We start from the raw sequence: 20,138 nt of genomic DNA, 5'->3' as shown, positions 1-20,138 counted from the left end.
ATCTGTAAAAGGAACAGGTTATGCAAAGCATCTTGTTATTATTGTAAATAGTCCAGTCTCTAATGTGTCTTAACTCATTTTCAAATAGACCAAACCCTCTCTTCCAGCCAAAAGAGGATTAGAATTCTATGGTTATGTTGTTTTTCAACTTTGATGCACTACCATTTACAAGTAGCATCTGTTCACTTAGATAGAATAGTTTCCTAAGTGCAAACTAATATCTACCAGTAATCAAAAGAGTGTAGGCGTTTGTTAACTTAGTGAAAGTTAATTTCCCTCTCCTTTAAATTTAAAATTTCTATCCTTCTAATATGTTGCTGCTATTGCCCTTTTGAAGGACCCCTTTGGGGACTGATCATGTCTATAATTCATGCAACAGGAGCAACTTGTTGTCAAACCACTGACAAGCTCCTGTCAGATGGGTCACTTTGTGACCCATCTGAACTTAATTGGTACGAATTGTCAAAATCTTGGAGATGCTTCTGAATGCAAGAGTTTATCGATCCAAACCATCAAATTAAGCTGCATCAAGAAAAGATACACCAGAAAACCTAACTTTTTGAAAATCACTATGGACCAAAAGATGCTTGTAAAAAATGGAGAGACAGTTCAGCACCAATGCCCCCTTTTCCAAATTCTATGCATATTGACATGAGCATGTGGACATGATGCGTGGTGCCTAGCTTTTCTGAAGGAGAGAGACTGAAGTTTAAGCCAAGTGTCTTAGGAAGCCAAGTGACGGCAGCTGACTGTTTCAGCACACAGACATGTAGAGATGCCACAGTGGCAAATGGCGCTGAAAGGCACGAGAAAAGTGGGACAGGAAAAGCACTGGGCAAGACACAGGATGATTGATGGCATGTCTCCTTTGTTGGGTGCCATCTGGTAACGAGTACAAGGAGATAAGTGAATAGTGTGTAATTTTTAAATAGCTTGTTAACTTTTATGAGATCAATCAATGTAATAGAACTTAAAATGTACATGTCTACTTGCCCTCACAGATTCCAGCCCTTTCCTTCTCCTATCAAAAATATTTTTGGTAAGGAAAAAGAGGCCACCTGCCATATGTGCTTTAATATGATAATTTTTAAAGTTTGTATTTTCTTTTCCTTCCCTCGTCAAAGAAAAGGAAAAAATTCTATTGCATAGATTCTATTCCAGAAGTCACTTGAGAAAAGATTTGCAGAACAAGTTCCTTCCGATTTTGTTGTTGATTACTTCATTCACTGACATTCCCTAGTGTTCAAAATCATAACTTTAATTTAGAGTGGAAGATGAATAGTCAAAATACACTATCACTGTGCATTTTAGATAGAAGTCTTGAAAAAAAAAAAAAAAAACAAACACCCTGTTATTCCTATCATTGATGGATCCTTAATTTGAGTAAGGTTTCTTAATAACCTGTATGTTTATTAAAACTTACTTTAATTTCTAACCCCTGCTACCCATCTCTTCTCCTCCCCTCACTCTCATAGAGAAAAGAAAGAATTTTAGGTCTATGCCCAAACCCACTGCTTAAAAGTCCTAAAGTCATTTGAAACATTAATATGAGGCTATTTTTTTTAGTGAAATGCCACCAATGCTTTTTATACAATGACTACACTGGAAAAGTCTCATATAGTGATGGTGAGGTCCAGCCTATATTTCACAGGAAAATATGCATCATTATTGATGAAGGGAAAGTTGTGTCTATATTTCCATAAGGAATTTGCATAAATCTCCACAGCAATAGGATTTTAAAATATTCTATGAATTTTGTCTTGCAAGTCAAGCTCCTACAATGAATTTAAAATAAGGTGGGTTAGGTCTGTGTTATAAAATGAAAATTCACCTATTTTCAATTGCATGGATTAGAAATGGGATAGGGAGATGGCTTATTCTATTCTTTTATCCATTTCTTGAGGCTGTGTATACTGATTTCAAATATTATTATGGATCAATATCACCTTTAAGCCAGCATTTTAGCAATATATGTGTAAAGATGAGATCAGTTCTATCAAAAGAAAATTAAAATTTATTACATTTAATGCAACAATTTATAGTGATTACAGCTCCCTGTTAAAAAGCAAAATTCCATTAACTAGGTAATTATTACTAGAGAAAAAAAAAATCACCCTAATACCTTTAATGAAATTTTAAAGGTATTGCTTTGGAGCTTCAAATAACCAGACAGTATCTTCTATGAATCTGATTTTAGAACAAAATCTAGGTCCCTTTTTGTATCCTACTCCCAGAGTCTCACCAATGAAATGGAGGCTCTTCAGGATCAATCTTAAAGCTCTTACAATATAGAGGGAAAAATTAAACCACCAAAAACAAGAACCTTTTTTTTTTATATATTTATAAAAATATAAAAACTTAACTATAGGCCACCAATCTGAAGAGCCAGAAGATATTTTTCTAAAAACTCAGTAATTAGAGCCAGAAAGACTTTTTTTAGATTTATTTATTTTAGAAAGAGAGATGAGAGAACATGCGCACATGCACACAGGGGAAGGGGCAGAGGGAGAGGGAGAGAATTTTCAAGCAGACTCTCCACTGAGCTCAGAGCCTGATCCCGTGACCCTGGATCATGAACTGAGCTGAAATCAAGAGTCCAAAGTTTAAGACTGAGCCACCTAGATAACCCTATAAAGACTTTTTAAAAGAAATTTTATATGTGAATAGAAATCAGGTTCAAAGCTTGTCCCTTCCCTTTCTAATATCAGCGAGATCCTTCCAGAACATAGTCTTGCTTTGATTTACTCCACCATGTTGGGCTTTGCTGAAATAATTTTTATCAAGGCGGTTAATAATATATTAATCCAGACCTATCCAGTAATTAATGAAATATTTTATATTTACTGAGATCTTTCTAGGTTCTCTTCTAGGTAGTGTGTCAGTATCTGGGCTCAAAGATATAAAAGATACAGCCCATATGTACCATTAGAAAGAATTAACAAAAAAGTAAAGACAGAAAATAAAAAATAAAATTCCATTCCCAACACATGAAAAGCATTTTCCTGAACCCTCCCCTACTGGCTTCATTACTAGTTCTATAAATAGACATGTGATAGGTATGTAAATAAATGTTATTATGTGAGAAGTGGAATGAGAGCATCATATAGAAAACAAACAAATATGAGATGGATTCTAGTGATACCCATATGTTTGTGATTTCACAGTAGGAGTGATGCCTTAATGATTCCATTCATGTATCCCAAATTGCTACTATGCCTGCTTTTTGCTCTAACAAAAGGATTATGCTCCTGCAAGGTGTGGCCCATAGATAATAGTGATCGAACTGAAGAAAGCAGGTGGAAAGAGGAAGAAATAAGAATAGGGCCTAGGAGAGAGAAAATACAACCTTCTTACCAAAGTTCAGAGCTATACTTCTCCTGAATATGGTGGAGGAAGAGCATAAAGCATGTACAAAATTACCCAGAAATTGTTAAGGAACTAATAATGAACACATCTGTTAGGGACAGACAACAGCCTGGCATGGCAAAGTTGGAAAAATAGGAAGGTTTTCTGTCTTTCTATTATTTTGTTCCCTTCTTTAGTGCTTGTGATGTGTGCATATATGCATATATACACATAGTATTAATCAAACTTTTCTCCTCGATCTAATTTTAAGAATGTACATAGGTAGGAAGCATGGACCAGGATCAGGTCATTTGCAGGTGCTCTGGGCAGTGCCACACCATGACTGTAATATTGTGCTATCCAGCGCCCAAGCTGACATCACAGAACAAAAAGGTCACAAGTAGTGTAAGAACAGACATCACGATGGACACAAGTCAGAAAAGAACGACTGATGAGAAGACAGATAAGAAAAAAAGTTTCTTAACATTTAACAAGATGAGGTTACATTATATTAATAAAAATGAAAAAGCACAAGAATATAATTAGATCTAAGCCACCCCCAAAACACCTAGCAGAACATCTTATGCATGATAGATACTCAGTAAATATGGATTGACCATGGGGGCCTCAGTATTGATTGTACATAGCCCATTAGGCTGACCACATTCTCCACCCAATTTCTATTGAACATGGGACCCTCATGCCTTAATGCCAACCACAGAGAAAGGGAGGGGGAAGAGCAAGTGGACAGATTTTATTGTCTTTTTAATTAACCCATTCCATCTTTTGATTAAAGTGTTAAAATAGTCATGAGGCCTCATCATTACATTGGGGATAATAGGAGTTATGTTTCTCATTGCTGGAGAAGAGAGTAACAAACATGGAAAGAAGAAAGGTAGAATAAAAAATCTTTAAAGTTGAATCAATATTGAAAATATTGGTGTGAACTCATCTTTTAACATATTTATCTATAAATATACATATAAAGTTGATATAGGCAAATATGTGGATATGTGTACATGATTATACAAACATATTTTCCATCTTTGCCTGCAGACACCCCAGGGGCAATAATACCCCAGTATCGATGAGCAAAACTATCATCTGTATATCAGTTTCTAAATTTAGTCCTCCAATAAAATAAACCAAAGTTCTTGGAGAAATGACTGATTCCAGATCTAGGTTAAGAAAAGTATAAGCTAGGGGCGCCCGGGTGGCTCAGTCATTAAGCGTCTGCCTTCGGCTAAGGTCATGATCCCAGGGTCCTGGGATCGAGCCCCGCATTGGGCTCCCTGCTCGGCGGGAAGCCTGCTTCTCTCTCTCCCACTTACCCTGCTTGTGTTATCTCTCTGGCTGTCTCTCCCTGTCAAATAAATAAATAAAATCTTTAAAAAAAAAAAAAAAGAAAAGAAAAGTATAAGCTATACCTAGAATATCTTTTTTTGTGCTAGAAGAAAGGCCATGATCAAAGAATAAGAGATATCATCATGCTATAATGTCAAAGGACACAAGATTCAATTTAAGTTTGTTTCTGCTGCCAAATCTGAGACAACTGGTACATCTAAATAAACAGTGAAAATAACACATCTTAACCCATTGGATCCTGAATTTCTGAAGGATGCAAATGAGAAAACTGAGTAAATTTAAATGGGATCTATAGACTAAATGATAGTATGATATCAACGTTAATTCCCTAATTTTAATAATCCTTTTGTGGTTATGAGGAGAATGTCCTTGTTTTAAGAAAATGCACACTACTCTAGAATGGTCAAGAAAAAATGATACATATAATTACATACAGAAAATGATAAGGCCAATGTGGTATAATGTTAACAATTTGAGAACCTGGTAAAAGATATAAAAAGGCTTTGTCCTTTTTTTTTTTTTTTAAGATTTTATTTATTTATTTGACAGAGAGAGAGAGATAGCGAGAGCAGGAACACAAGCAGGGGGAGAAGCAGGCTTCCCGCCGAGCAGGGAGCCCGATGCGGGGCTCGATCCCAGGACCCTGGGATCATGACCTGAGCTGAAGGCAGACGCTTAACGACTGAGCCACCCAGGCGCCCCTAAAAAGGCTTTGTCTTATTCTTACTACCTTTTCTGTAAGGTTGAAATCATCTCACTCAAAATAAAAGTTTAACAAAGAAAATAAAAAATACAATATAGGTCTGGTGCTCATATAAAAAGTCTCTTACTCAGTTTACTTGTGATTGGTTTGTTAGTAGGCTGCAATCTACATACAGCTAAATCTCTTCCAATACTGTGTTTCAGTATTAATTTACAAGGTGGGCTTAGGAAAGTTTATGAAAGCCCGTCCTTGAAGCCAAGCAAAATATTTTTTTTACTTTAATAGAAATGAAAAGTAAAAGTTTTTATTTTACTTGGAGGTATCTTTATGACATTGAATAAGCCTGATGACTCATTGGTACACATTTAAAAAATAAAAAGATATTAATATCTCCTGATTCCTTATTAATGATATACAGTGTTAAAAAGATAGAGGGCAGATATACAAAATGGGAAATGCCTCTGGTATATTGAACTAGTGTTCAGAGTTTAAAGATGCTTTGAATGATTCTAAGAAACCAACAAACCCTGAGGTCAAAAATGAAGAAGAACCCTCTTTGGAGTATAAGAGATTAAAGATTTTTTTTTCAAGAAGTCAGATCATTAGACACTGACTTCCATGCTATCTATTAACTTTATCTCTATCTATAGTATGTCATGATAATAATTATTCACAGGCTGTCCCTGATTTATCGAGGAATACTATATCACAACTACATATTTATTTCACAGACATGGATGCATATGGGTATAGTTCAAACAATATCCATTAAGTATTTTAAATTTAAATATACCAGAAATATCACAGTATCATTTATTATAAGTTTAAAGCAATAGTCAGCAAATAAAAGATAGTTATTAATTTTACATATTTTGTAACATGAGACATGGTCCAATTCTAATGACTTACATTTAGAATTAAAATAATTAAAAAAATAGAATGTAAGTAATAAAGCAATGTAAAAATAAATACCCATTTGCAAAGGATGATACATGTACTAAAAAGTTGGTAGCATGTATATTTGTGAAACTGAATTATGAGATTCTCACTTTGTGGGTTTTTTGAAAATATTTTTCCTATTTTCAACAATGTTAAGTTTCATTATGTGATTGGATAATAGCTATTTTACCTGCATATGTAAATACATAATATTCTAATAACTAATGTCCTTGGCTACCAGAAAAATCTTTTGGCTAGAAGTCTTATTCCCTGAGATTTCTAGAACATTAAGGCTTTACTGTGTGGAACATTATTGATTACTGAAATAGAATACAGCACAGTGAAACTGCATGCTATTTAACCCATAGGATTAAAACTGAAAGAATAATCAATAATTTATTTAGCCAAAATTTTTGATAGAGACAAACTCTACAAAGGGGTATACCAATATTATCAGTAGTTATCTTAGTCTTGAGTGGACAGAGTTCAAGCATGGTTTTCCGAAATTCCCTCTGGAAAAAAATGTGGAACATCAACGAAAATCTTTTTATATTATTGATCATATAGACCTTAGGGGCAAAAAGCATAAACCACTTTATTTATCTGTATAAAAAGTGATTTCAGAGGCGCGTGGGTGGCTCAGCCGGTTAAGCGTCTGCCTTTAGCCCAGGTCATGATCCCAGGGTCCAGGAATCAAGCCCCTCCTCCCCGTTCGTGCTCTCTTCTCTTGCTTTCCATCTCAAATAAATAAATAAATAAAATCTTCTAAAAATAAGTAAATAAATAAATAAAAAGTGACTTCATACAAGAAATTAGATGCTCACAAACATTTCTGATAAGTTGCAGATGTACGCCCCACCCTGAGCCACCAAGTCACCTAAGTCTCGGCACCATACCACTGAAATGACCCATTAGGGAATACCACCTCTGCCAGTATCAGAAAGAATTGAGAGAGCTCTTTTAGAGCTATAATTAAGGAATTAGAGAGCTTTCACTATTATTGTGGCAACTGCCTCTTGACACCCACAATTAGTAACATGACCCTGTAACGCTGTTACAGAAATGCCCAGTGTGTCAATGAACATGCATTGCAGCAACAGACAATGGAGAGAGAAAAGCCTCATTAATTTTAATCTTCAGAATCAAGTGTAAGTGCATCTATATGAAGGGAATTAATTTGGATATTGAAACGTAGGTGTAAAGGATTCTGGGATATCGTAGTTTCAATTTTTCAACATGTGCCACCGTAAGGGAAGGCACATTAAAAAGGTGGGTCACTGAATTCTATGTTCAGAATTATAATACCTCTTTCATTCTTCTAGTCAGACTTTCAGTGACATACCTCAAAATCCTTCACACAAAGTTAAGTGGGTCACTCTGTAAACTGGCCATCACCTGGTGACCTGTTCAGTTTTTCTGCTATTGTTCCTCTATTTGCAATCTTTCCTCTCTCCCAAATGAGTTATTCTAATTTTATTCCTCGTCTTGATATCCAGGTCTCTTTGAATATCAAAATATTGTCCTACAGAAGTCAGTTTCTGCCATTCTATACCCATTTCTCAGTCTTTCTGTTCTTCAGGAGCTGGCTCCTGAATTAATTAGTATCAGGATACTATTCTGGAAAAAAAAAAAGAATAAGAAGGAGAAGAAGGAGAAGGAGGACAAGGAGGAGAAGGAAGAAGAGGAGGAGGAGGAGGAGGAGGAGGAGAAGAAGAAGAAGAAGAAGAAGAAGAAGAAGAAGAAGAAGAAGAAGAAGAAGAAGAAGGAGAGGAGGAGGAGGAGGGGGAGGGGGAGGAAGAGGAAGAGGAAGAAGAAGAGCAATTCCCCCTCCTCTTCATTTCTAGTTTGCTCTTAGTTTGCTTTCCAAGTCTTTTATTCCCTACTAGATTTTGAGGGCCTTAGAGGATCAACTGTGTTTAATATTTGTATCAACTCTCTCCATATCAACTAGCATAATGTTTTGTACATGGTAGATATTCAAGAAATATTGGTTATGTTATTGAAATGATCTATATGATTATCATATAAAAGGATCTGATTAAAATGCTATATTATATTTTGAAAAAATATAATTAAAATTAAGTTATTTTCCAAGTGCATTAGTAAAATATATGGAGATCAAAGGTAAGTTTTCAAGGGGATTGAGATTTTTGTTTAGAATCTGGATTATTTCTGGGGCACCTGGGTGGCTCAGTCATTAAGCGTCTGCCTTCGGCTCAGGTCATGATCCCAGGGTCCTGGGATCGAGCCCTGCATGGAGCTCCCTGCTCCACAGTAAGCCTGCTTCTCCCTCTTCCCCTGCTTGTGTTCCCTCTCTCACTGTCTCTCTCTCTGTCAAATAAAAGAAATTAAAAAAAAAAAAAAAAAACTAAAAAAATAGAATCTGGATTATTTCTGCTGTCAATGGAAAATAATAGTTAAAATCCTCTCATGCTGGAAATACACTTTGATGGTAGCATGCATATAGTACATTTGACGGTATAAAAGTATTTATAAAAACAAAATTCAACTAAATAGATTTGAAGATCTAACTGGCTTTATTAAGCCACTCAAGAATGGGCAGCATCCCATCTAGCAAGTAGACTGGAGTTCCAAGGAGTTGTACAAAATGGAAAGATTTTATAGGAAAGAGGGTGAGATGAGGAGGTTATTAGCAAAACAAAAGAAAGGATTGTTTCAGGCAAGGTCACCTTCCCTTAGGGGTAAGGGCAGGGAGTCCTGTGCAAATTATCTCATCTTCCTTTGTGGGATGAAGAGGGCAATGTGACAGATTAACTCATTGGTGCTGACCAGAAAATTCCTGACTGGTAAGAATTCATTTCTGGAGGAGGCTGAAATTGCAGTTAGGTATTAAACCCTGGTTTGGTTACTTGGCCTAGCGTAAGTGATTCCATTTCAAGCCTGTGGTTTCCTTTTTAATAAAAGGCAAAGTAAGTTCATTCTTAAAAAGTAAAGAGATGACATCTTAATAATATGTCCAATAAAGGGGATATGATAACCATAAATTTGCTTGATATATGTAGTTACGAGGCTTTATGAATATATGATTTGTTGGACACAGAAAATATTTGTTTGAAACAGTATAAGGACTCTTCTATTAAGAAGTTAAGGCCCATCATTAAGCAAAATAAAGAATGGATGAATATAAGAAATTTTAGGAATATTCTCAAAATGCAAATCTATTTGGATAGTTTAAGGATCTCCATAGTCTCATCCCTTAAGACATTAAGAACTGAATTGAAGATAAGATTATTATCTTATTAGTAAAAAAAAAAAAAAAAGTGTCATTTAAAGGAACAAGTCCAGATGACCCTAATTAGGTCAATGTAATTTCTTTGATACATCCATTTTATTTCCAGATGTTTCGATTTTCAACTGAATTACTTCTGGCAAATGAACTGTGAAGCTATTGGTGTTATTTACTTATTTATTAATTTAGTCATTTATATATCTATTCATTTATTTTACTTTTAGTTGAATAATGAGTTTTGACAATAATTTTTGGCAAGCTCTGTAAAAAACATTATGACACATATATTTGCAAATATATATCACTAGATGCAATTGCAGGTCTAATGTTAGAATTGAGCAAGAAGCTGGTGCATTTTGTTGTGCCAGCTAAAGCTAAGACGGCAGGCTTTATTTCAATTTAAATAAAATCTGAAGGTATTGCTGCAGAAAGCTGGCTCAAGCTGTCTGGCATTCTGCCTGGAAGAGAATCTTTGATAGGGTTCTTCTTTAGACTATATTAGCTTCACCAGTTTTTCTTAGTTAACATTAAAAATTTAATTCTCCAAACAGTATAATTCATCAGGATTTTGCAATTGTTTCATCCGCCTCCTTTTTTCCACATTTTATAAAGCATTTCATTCAAATCAAGATCCTTGAATTCACAAAATGAATAATCTACATTTTGCTGACAGTTTTCCTTTCTGAATTCAATATGATATTGTCATTCAGAACTTGAAAGCGCCATTTAATTATATGCTACTGCAGAACTCTGAGCTCAGGGTAGTAAATATTCCTAAAACCTAAAGGAGACATTTTAAAAAACGTGTCTCTTAACTTTATTTTCATGTAAGTTTTCAGAGGCTGGGGATTATCAGTCAAAGTGAAAGGTGGATTAAGAAGCATTTGTAGGTTCTGATGTGCTTATGATAAAAACAGTCTGCTTTACATCTGCTTTATAGGAACAAGTACTCCCTCCATAAAATTGCTTAGAACATGTAAAGAAAAAAAATCATAATCTCAAATGGACTAGGTTTTTACTTCTTACATGTTTCAGGCTTTTGGATTTTCATTTCCTGATATCTGAGCACAGTAATTTCCCCACGCCCCACAGGTGTCATTTCCTCAGAGCTGCTGAGCCTCTTCACACATGCATTCCACCAGGATCTCCTTCTAAGTATCTTCACAAGAGGTCACAGATATTAACATGACCCAAAGGCAAAGTTATTGACTTTAGTTTTCTGTGAGCATCTATTGGTAATTTCATGAGGCCTGGAAGCTTATTAAACAGATCTCTTGGTCATTCAGAACTATTTCACTCTTCAATTCCCTTTGACCTGCTTTTGGGATTACTCTGCTGCCCCTTTTATCAGTGTGTTAGGGATAAGAACCACCAGAGCTCACATTTCTCATATTTGCTATGTATATTGGGGTCTCATCCAGTTTTGAAAGAAAAAACTTAAGTTGAAAAATTAAAACGACCTCTTGGTATATCAAGTTTTATCTGGTAACTTTTGTTTCTGCTCTGGGAGTTAGGTCATGTCACCTTTCTTTAGCAGGGCAAGTTTTCAATATAACAATTGCTAACTTACTATTTATACTGCAGTTAATTTCCTTTTAGATATTGCATTAATTAAATCCCCTTGCCTCATTCAACTACCAGGATTCTTTGCAATTTTTTGAAACTTTATGCAGCAAAGGTTTAGTGGCCATTTAGTATGTGCAGAGTATTACGCTTTCCTGCTGCGATAGATGCATTTTTAGTTACTATGATTTTTCCCCCATGTGAACTAGTAGAAATGTGAGAGAAGCCAAGAATTTTCATGTGTTGCTTTACAGTTTTGTTTGGTTGTGGTTTCGGTTTTCCTGGAAGTGAGAGACCACTCAGCTCCTTAATCTGAATGATCAAGGTTACAATTAATACTCTTTGCAACAACAAAAAAGTGTTTCTTACAGGAAGAAAAGTATTAGAGATTGCAGGTTAAATGTGGAACTTTCTTGCTAGGTTATAAATAAAATGGATAATAGCTACAACATAGACTGTTATAATCATTTGGCATCAACAAATAGGATTTGTTGTAATATATAGTTTAATAACTGAATGAAACTAAACACTGGCAATTGAATTAAAATAAAGGAAGATACTGAGATTCTATCTGATGGCATAGTCTTTTCATCATCTTTTTAATAAGCCTCATAAGATTACCTATCAACATTTTTAAATGGTAAATATTACAGATCAATTCCCTCAAAAGCATTACCAGAGCAAAGGATTTCAGTACACATAATTTATTTGGAAGCACGCAAGGGATTAGGGAAGTGAGAAAAACTTTTACTCTGCAGAAGATTCCATAAAGAAAATAAAAAGAAACCCATGGCATGACAGAAAATATTCACCAACCATATATTTCATAAGGGACTTTTACCCAAATGATACAAAAGACACAACTTGACAATAAGAAGAATAGTACCCCAATTTAAAAATGGATAAAAGTTTGGGCGCCTGGGTGGCTTAGTCATTAGGCGTCTGCCTTCAGCTCAGGTCATGATCCCAGGGTCCTGGGATTGAGCCCCACATCAGGCTCCCTGCTCACTGGGAAGCCTGCTTCTCCCTCTCCCACTCCCCTTGCCTGTGTTCCTGCTCTTGCTGTCTCTCTCTGTCAAATAAATAAAAAATCTTTAAAAAAATAAAAATGGATAAAATATTTGAATAGACATTGCCCCAAAGATATACCAGTTATCAATAAGCTCATGACAAGATCTCAACATTATTAGTCATTAGGGAAATGCAAATCAAAACCACTTTACAAGCACTAGGATTGCTACAATCATAGAGACAGACCGTAACATACGTTGGCAAGAATGTGGAGAATTTGATAATTTGATACTCTCGTCTGCCGCTGAAGGAAATGCAAAATAGTGCAACCACTTTAGAAAACAGTTGGGTCATCCTCAACCTGTTAAACATAAACTTACTGCATGACGCAGCAATTCCACTCCGAGGCATGTACCGAAGAGCAATGAAAACATGAATCCACACAAAAACTTGTACACAAATGTCACAAAAGCATTATTCACAATAGCCAAAAAGTGGAAACAACTCAAGTGTCCATCAACTGCTGAATGGATAAGTGAAATGTGTTAGGTATATCTATATAATTAAATATGATTTAGAAATAACAAAAAATGAAGTTCTGACACCTGCTACAAAACAGGTGGATCTTGAAACACACAGAGTCAAAGAAACCAGCCACAAAATGATCACATACTGAATCCTTCCATTTTTAGGAAAGATTAGAAATCTACAGACACAGAAGTTCGATCACTGTTTGCCTAGCACTGGGACAGTAGGGAGAATGGGAAGTGATTGCATTTTGTGCTAACAAAAATGCTCCAGAATTAGATTGTGTTGCTGGTTGCTCTACTTTGTGGATATACTATTAAAATTAGAAACAAGCAAACAAACAAAAATCACCAAATCATACACTTTAACTAGATGAATGGTATTGTATATATATTATATCTCAATAATGTTTTTGGTTTTGGTTTTGGTTTTAAGTAATTGAGTAAACAATAGCAATCACTACCCACAAATTTAGTTAAACCCAAAATAAAACATTAGGTATTAATATACAAAAAATACCTTGTTCTTAGTGGCTTGTGACTTAAACATTGTTTATAGTAGCCCCCTTATGTATAGAACTAAGGTTTAAAACATTAAAACATAAGTACATTTCTAAATATCTAAACAATTTCATATAAAATCCCCACCATTTCTAACTGGATCCTTTAGTAAACTATCCTATACATTTGCATTAATGGAGATCCCTGTGCAATCCAGGGAATTGTCAAAGAGAGTGGTTTGCTGGGTTCTCTATTATTTTCTAAGGGAAATAAGGAAATGACCAGTAGTGGGCTAAAGTAGGATCACACGTTATCATAATCTGCCCTCAACATATAGAAGGGTAGAGGGACATCAAAAGCTGCACTGTTTCTTGTTTTGTCAATACATTCCCAAGGTGTCTTTATCCAGTATTTTCATATACTACGAGCCTTAAATGACCAGGTTAACCGTCTATACCTTACTACATGGCTGTGCTTCTTCACCGAAGATTTTAAGCAAGTCTGCAATATATCATAAGTAATGAAATATAAAACTCTGGCAAATCTAACATTCTATCGGTGTCTTAAAAATCACTCTCCTTCAGGCAAATATCACTAACTTGGACTCCTCCTAGACCTAGGCTTAAATTTGACAGCTAAGGCTTTAGGACATGAAGAGATGGGTACTAGCTGAAACCCAAGGCTGCCTAATACATCTCTAATTGGAAGCCAAGTGCCTAAAACTACGTCATGGACAATAGTAGAAGAAAAACTACAAGTTTAACCTCACTAGAAAATTTTTTCTCTCTTCTCCCCCACCCCCGGGACTCTCACAATCTTACCCAATAATAAATGCAAATGAGCTGATGAATAAACACCATATGCAAACTTGGAGTTTCCTTTTTAGAACCTAAAAACTTTCAAAAAGATAGTAGCTTCTGCATAAAAGAAAATTCATTTTTTTCTTTTTTTTTTTTTTAAAGATTTTATTTATTTATTTTGACAGAGAGAGAGACAGCGGAACACAAGCAGGGGGGAATGGAAGAGGGTGAAGCAGGCTTCCTGCCGAGCAGAGAGCCCGATGCGGGGCTCGATCCCAGGACCCTGGGATCATGACCTGAGCCGAAGGCAGACGCTTAACAACTGAGCCACCCAGGCGCCCCCATTTTTTTCTTTTTTCATGTTCTGCAACTAGTAAGCAAAATTACTTACATAATTAAATCAAATACTTGCATTAACATCAAAAAGTAAAGTCATACATGCAATGTGTAATTTAAAAAAAAAATTCTAATTACAGAGTGGAATTTAATTGGTTCTCTGTAATAACAAACATATAGGTTCTTCAAACTTTACTTCAGTTCACTACAAAACACCATGTTCAATATAAAAATTGATTCCAATCTGGAAATAGCCTCAATTATCCTGCAGTATTATGTCCAACAACATATATGAGGCAATACTTCTTAACCGATATAATAGGATGACAGAGAAGAAATTACACAGTGAACAGGCTTATTCATGTATTTATTTATTTATATCTGCTTCATTCCCTAAAAAGGATTTATGCCTACTTGGAAAGAGCTTGTGTGTGGGCAAGGAGGGTTGATGAAGTGCACATTTTAAATTTGGAAAGAAAACAGAGATATAGTAAAGATATAATGTTTAGGGCAGGTTGGCTGCTGAACACAGATTTTATTTTCACTGGAGTCTTATGCAAATATTATCTATTCCAGGAGTTAAATAAGCATCAAGCATCCATTAGACAAATCAGGTGTCAGGGAAAGCTTTCAGTGACACCTTGGCAATCCTATACATCATTTTTTCGTCAGGTTTGGTAGAAATAGATCCTGTCAGCACTTACCTTTCAGCTCTATAACTGAAAGAGTGTGCTGCTGGAAAGAAACTTCAATTGGCCATGTTGCTTTACATATAATAGTGACAAGACTTTTCTTTCTTCAAGTGCAATCTCTTGACCTTGGATTTGGCAAACTTGCATTAACTTCCAGCTATGCTACAAAGTGCCTGAATAATCTTGAACGGTTTTCTGATGTCTCAACTTCTTAGTTGTCTCTCCTAAAAATGGTGACAATATCTGTTCCATCTGGAACAAGTATAATAGTGTGAATACCAAAAATAAAAAATAAAAAAAAAGTAACTATACAAACTATTGGTATAGGTTATGAGAATAATTTACATTTATATAACCATTTACTTTCTGTAAATTGATTTCATGTGCACCCTCAAAGCAACTACAGGAGCTCTAAAGTTGAGACTGACAGGTTAGAAGACTTGCTGTAGCCCATATGGCACATGACAACAATAGAGAGAGAGGACATTTATTTGTCAGTCACATAATAATAAATTATCAATTGTATCACTTTAGAGTATAATAGGTTTTGTATACACGTTATGTCATTTAATTATCTCAACAGCTCTGAGAAAACTTTTAATATCTCCATTTGTAGGTAATAATAATTGTTAACATGTCTTAAGTACTTACAGCAAGGCATTCTCAACATGGTGCCTAGGCAGGTCTTAACTATTTTCATTAGAGAAGAATCCAATGGAGTACGTAGTGTAATTCCTCCTATTTACAGATGAGGAACCAAAGTAAAGAGATACCAACTAACCTGATTAAAGTCATCCATTTGATAAATGACAGATACTAAAGCCGGGCCTCATACTCTTAAGTACAAGATGCTTCTCGACAGATGAAGCTAAGACTCAAGCTGCAACATCTCATACGGGTTCCTTAGCTAGTCAGTATCAAAGGTCTGTAATCTTTACTTTGGACTATTTTGCTTTTCTTGAAAGTAAAGTACATGTGTGTGTGTAATGTCATTAAAATGAGAATTAATGGAGTGGTGAAATGGCTACAGAGATATAATAAAAATGAAATATAGCATTTACATTTGCAGAAAGTATATATCCTCACTTTTTCAAATATGAGAGTGTATCTTCTCTCTAATGCAATATTAAAATATAATGTAAAATACCTAAAAATCATTATCTTCCAGAAAATGTTATGTTTCATGTTTAGTTTATGCCCCTTGACTGTTCTCTGCATCAACTTTTTTTGTTTTGTTTTTTACTGGAAAATCACGCCATTTTTCTTGCTTCTAGCTACTGGTTTAGCAGCAAGTGCTTCTGTGTAATATAGCTGTATTTAATATTTAATTATTTTCCAAAAAGTATAAATAATCTTTAACAAAAGAAGATATTCTTATCAAATTCTTCAAGATTCTTACATTCAAGCAGTTGTTTTAAATGTTCAACAAGTACCTGATCCAAAATGCATACAAATACGAAAATATGGTGATATTCATTTAAAAATAAATAAATACGGGCACTCTTGTTGGAAGTAATTTTAGTATATCACTTGAAGAATGTTCCACTTAAAATTCTGTTTTACCAAGTTGGTTGATTTAATCCTGTTTTATATTCAGATAAACTAGCTGTTATTTATTGCCTGCATACTAGCTCTTCCACAAGCAAATATAATTCACTTTTTTGACTTTCCCTTTGCTTGGTTAGTCCACAGCTATTGAAGAGTCAGGAATGGAAATAGGCCAATCTAAATAAAGACAATATAGACTGAACTAAAATTTTAAAATTATTTCATAATGCAATGCACAAAAAAATCTGCTGAGATGATACTCGTTTTCTGCTCAGAGGTGCTACTCCTGTTGCACAAAGTCTAACTCTGCAGATGTCATTTTCCTCCCGTGGAATACGTGGCTAAGAGGTCAGACGCCATTTTACCTATGAGGATGTCATTAACTTACAGAATAAAGGCAGTAAGACAGGCAGTATTGTTTTTCCAGAAAGGTGTAGGGCGTAGCTTATTATGCTCAACAGTTCAGGTTAAAGTGGCAGAAAAACTGAGTAATCCCAACCAAATCTTTGGAGGACACTCTCATGGCCATAAGGGGTTTCTTTCAGTAGACCTATAAATCATATATGCAAATCTTGGTCTTCAATGTTGTTGAAGCTAAAAAAAACAAATGAACCTCTTTTCTGGCTTATTTTCTAGAAATAGGAGTGAAAAAAAAGTATTGGCTGTTTCTGCTGAAAAGATTGAGTGGGTAGGAAAAGCAACCGAAGCACACAAGCTTCTTTCTACCATTTTTTAATAGACACCACAGTTCTTTCTTCACCTCTATCAAGTTCTCCCTCTACTCCCTTTATGATAAATGTCGTTTTAAGAGGTGTAAAGTGCAGACTGGCATCAGTCTTGTTATTCCTGGTTTTGGAGAGGCACAGATACAAACAAGTTAGATGAAGTTATGAAAAGACCTCTGTTTGTTAAACCAAAGCCAGCTAACTTCTATCCTGGAGAGGAATTACAACCAAGATCTTGGCTTCTTTAAGGAAGGATTCATGAGTCTGGAAAGCAAAACCATTCTTTCAAACTAGTGAGGCAGGCAGTTTGGAGAGATTATTGGTATCCATACTAGACCTGACCTCCTCTTTCCAGAGTGGACTGACATAGATGGAGCATCCATGAGCTGCAAAAGAAAGATCGCAAACCCAAGTGCAAAAAGTGGTTTTCTGCCTAGAATTTCTGTATAGACAGTAGTGACTATAAAGTAACAGAGTGTCTATATGGCCAGGCCACTATCAACAATGCACTGTGCATCCCAGGTAAGTTATCTTCCACCTTCTTGGTCAGCTCAACCTTTACTTGTAGTTCAAAATTCTTGTTTAGATGTTGCAGTGAGTTGAATAATGTCCTCCAATCCATGTCCACCAGGTCAGAATTTGGCCTTATTTGGTAAGAGGGTCTTTGCAGATGTAATCAGTTAAGATGAGATCATAATAGATTTGGCAGGTGGGGGGTCGGGAGGCTAAATCCAATGACTGATGTCCTTACAAGAAGAGGAAAGAACAGATGGAGATACACTTAGGGAAGAAAGACATGCGAAGGTAGAAGCAGAGATTGTAATGATGCAGGTATAAGCCAAGAAATGCCAAGGATTGCTGGAAGGCAATCAAAAGTAGGAAGATGCACGGAAGGATTCTTCCCTAGAGCCTGCAAAGGGAGCATGACCCTACTGACAGCTTGATTTTGGAATTCTGGCCTTCAGAACTGAGAAAACAAATTTCTGTTGTTTTAAGTCACCTATTTTGTAGTAATTTGTTACAGCAGCCCTAGGAAACTAATACAGATGTCATGTCAGATCCTCAGAAAAGTCTTCTCTGACTGCCCTGTGCTTTGTCTCACTACCACAGCTAAACTAGAAGTTTCCATGTTACATTGGACTCTTTTATCTATCACATTTTAAAGCGAATTCCTCATTTATTTGACTCTTTCTGCATAAAACAGGAAGATATTTAAGGTCAAGGGTTTTATTTATCTTTAAATACCCAGAACTTAGGTTGGGGACAGAAAACTAAGTAAACACTTACAGAATGAATGGCTGATTTTTTATTATAATTGAATCATTAACTACATTATTTGATGGTTTTCTACATATATCCAATGAGATGAGCATTATTTCATTTAATTAGTAATAAATATCATCATTTAATAATCATCACCATCTATATACAACAATAATTTATTGAGCTAGGCGCTGAGAATATTGTAAACCAGACATAATCCCTGCCTTTGAAATAATCTAATGGAATACAGAAGAAAGAAGGAAGGAAGGAAGGAAAGAAAGGTAGGAGGGAGTGGGGGGAGGAAGGAAAGAAGGAAAGAAAGAAGGGGAGGAGGGAAAGAAAGAAGAAAGAAAGGGAGGGAGGGAGGGAAAAGGAAAGAAAGGGTGAGCCTAGAGAGATGAGGAAACTGCCCTAAGATTCAAACTAAGGTCAGATGATTCACAAACTGTGTGTGGTGTGCATGATAATCACCAGAGATTTTTTGGACCCACATCAAAGAGGTCTGAGTCGAAATCCAAAGATGCATCTTTTCAATAGTCATCTCAGAAACTTTGATTTCAGCTATGCCTTTGAGAAACACTGCTTCGGGGAATTCTAAAGACACTTTTAAAGGAAAGTGTGATGTTTGTTCCAATCTATGTATCTTTGTTCATACTACCATAACATGTTATCAGTTTTTCTCTACCAATACTGAAAGATGTTCTTCAAATTCATGTTCAAATCTCACAGAATTTCCTGACCATTTCATACCACAGCAATAACTTCTGCTCTGACTACACAGGACTTATTATGCAGATGCTATTTCATTCTTACTATTTTTTGCTGTATTTTTACCTCCATTCAGATGGCCAAGCACCTTTTGATGCATGTAGCTGATATTAAATATTTTACTTTAAATAAAAGTGTATTCAAACTAATTTTGAGAGACCACAAACAAGTAAGTTTGCTACACTAAATATTTCTTGATAATCAGCTATCTAGGACTTTTTAAATATTTCTTAGGGATACTGGTTTGTAGAAATTGTCCTAACAAGAAATATGTATATATGTGTATGTGTGTGTGTGTGTATACAGGGATTTTAAAGCATTATAATTAATGTTGTGCCTGTTTAAAAATTTTCTTGGAAATTTAATATTCATGCATAATATTCTTTTGCCTGAGGAGCTTATTAAGCCTGAGTAATATAACTGCATATGCTGAGAGTGTTTCCAATTGCATACATACAACCAAAGACCATAGTAACAGAGGGTTTCATTAGTTCATATTGACGTTATAGGTAAAAAAAAGAGAGTGTTTAAAAAAAGCTTGATGAGACTGATTTCTTCATAAACAGCCTGCAGAACAAGCCCCTTTTAAATGAATTACTAATAGCATAAAATGTGTTGAATATTGCATCCAAACGGAATTCAGAAATGTGCAGTTCATTGGCATTAATGAGTGGCAAGGATGGGGAAAGCTTTTCTAATCCAGAAATTTATAGTGTTCTCTATATATCTACCCTTCCGTCAGTCAGTCCTCCTGAAACTTGATTTAAAAAATTGATTTTGCTTTTGCACTTTTAAATACAAA

This window comes from Mirounga angustirostris, unplaced genomic scaffold (assembly GCF_029215605.1).
Source record: "Mirounga angustirostris isolate CCGP_5_RB_7025 unplaced genomic scaffold, mMirAng1.0.hap1 SCAF_4, whole genome shotgun sequence".
Taxonomy (NCBI): domain Eukaryota; kingdom Metazoa; phylum Chordata; class Mammalia; order Carnivora; family Phocidae; genus Mirounga; species Mirounga angustirostris.
This window is presented reverse-complemented; position numbering follows the sequence as displayed.